The following is a 2,241-nucleotide window of genomic DNA, read 5'->3' as shown; positions in this document are numbered from 1 at the left end:
CTATTAGTATGGTTGAACTGGATCATCAAAGGTCAGCAGCAAAGACATTGGTTAATAAAATGGGATTAGATACATTAGTGTTATTTAACATATTTAATTATTGCAGGTTTGCGTCATATTCTGAGTTTACAGTTCACTGTTTTAATTCATTTTGATGAATACTAAATCTGTTTTTTGTGAGTGGGATGAATTAATGCACATTCACATTTAGTCTAGAACTACAGTAGCATCATGTTCACACAGCGCACACAACTCTTCTGCACTTCCGATTTCTCCCAATATGGGCACAGGAGAGCTGTCAGTCAATAAATGGGAAGACAAAGTAACTGGCATTACTTTTTTGAAAAAGTAACTCAGATATTTTCTTGTAAATTAAAAAGTAATGCGTTACTTTACTAGTTACTTGAAAAAAGTAATCTGATTACGTAACTCGCATTACTTGTAATGAGTTACCCCCAACACTGTTCACGAGAAACATTTGGCTTCTCGCCTGGGCAAATGGTTTATTATGGGATGCGTTTGCCATGTTCTGCCTCAAGGTGGCGGTCTTTCTAACAACAGCATTGACATAGCTGTGTGGGCGGAGTCGGCGTGGGGGCAATTATTGGAAAAGCATGGTGTTGACTCAGAATGGCCTACATAAAATCATTTCTGCTGCTCGACAGAGCAACATATGCATAAAAACTGAACCGTATTGGGTCGGACTGTCCATACGGTATCTGTGACTGGACAAACGACCCAACGGAATGGCCAGAGGTGTCGTTTCCAGACATTGTTACCTGATTGAGCAAGAGACAGCTTAGGCTACTACAGGCCTATACGAGACGGCTTGAGAAAGTAAACATTTGTCGTTTTGTTTTGCTTAATTTTAATAAACTGATAAAGACTTGAGTAAAAGCCTGTCGTACTTTCTTATTGATATATTAAAACGATTTTTTAACATTGACAAAACAGCTAACATTAAGGCCCACTGAAGCGCCTTGAAATGCGCAGCGTTATTCTGTGTGGTGTGTGCTAATCATTTTCACAAATACATGCCTTAAAATAAAGATAACATGAAAATATGTATATGAAATACCAAAAAACATGGCCTACTATACTTTTACTATAGTAATACCATTGCTAATTTTCGTAAGGGATTGTGTATAATAATATGACATAAATGTTTTAATAGATTATGACATAGGAGGGTTACTGTGAGCCCCATCAGAGCTGGGTTGTGGTGCAGGGGGCGGGACTTACGACAGATCATTGCAGTGTATCAGTCATATACTGCAATATACGCTCTTGTTCTGTCTAGGCTGGACTATTGCAATGCCTTTCTATTCTATTTTAATTCTACTTTATATTTATCTTCTTTTTTGTTTAATTTTTTATTTAAAAAAAAACAACAACAAAAAACTAACAAACACTAGCTTTCTATTTTTTCTATTCTATCTACTTGTTTTTCTTTGTGTGTATGTGTGTGTGCGTGTATAATATGTATGTGTATATATATATATATATATATATATGTATGTGTGTGTGTATATATATGTGTGTATGTATATGTATTATATATGTATGTATGTATATATATGTATATACACACACCTTGCTACGTGTACTGCGTTAGGCTAACCGAGACTTGTCATTTGCACTTATATATTGTTGCTCTTTTGTTAGTTTTGACTGCTTTTATTGTCCTCATTTGTAAGTCGCTTTGGATAAAAGCGTCTGCTAAATGACTAAATAAATAAATATACATCTTCAGATCAGGTTATTTATTAGAGGTACAGAAGGCCACACAGCAACCTTTCGGCATTGCACCAAGCAAAAATCAATGGAATTCATCACACAAAGTAAAGATCAAGCGCCTAGCAAGGTCTCCGCGCGTTAATTCGAATGGTTTGTTTTCCCCCTCGGCTAAACGGTTATGACGTTTTTGTGGGCGTTCCCAGCAATGCCGAACAAGTCTGTTATAGTGATCTTATAGTTTATATATTGCTTATACATTTTATATTGTTAAAACTAATATTATATTTATATTAAAATATAATATTATAATATAAAAAAAATAATTTAAGCTAAGTTTGCTTAGCGTTTTGCTTCGTTTTGTTGCGTCGCGTCGAACGCGTAGCTACGCTCTTTGATTGGTCCACTGGATGCTGCACGCGTTCCATCCCCAACTCCGAGACGCGTCGCGTTTATCACGCATTGCGCAGACGCGCCTCGGATCCGCTGGGCGTCTGTGCTGCTGGC

The sequence above is a fragment of the Sinocyclocheilus anshuiensis genome, unplaced genomic scaffold (genome assembly GCF_001515605.1).
Source record: "Sinocyclocheilus anshuiensis isolate Anshui unplaced genomic scaffold, SAMN03320099.WGS_v1.1 scaffold1505, whole genome shotgun sequence".
Taxonomy (NCBI): domain Eukaryota; kingdom Metazoa; phylum Chordata; class Actinopteri; order Cypriniformes; family Cyprinidae; genus Sinocyclocheilus; species Sinocyclocheilus anshuiensis.
Note: the sequence above shows the minus strand (reverse complement) of the source record.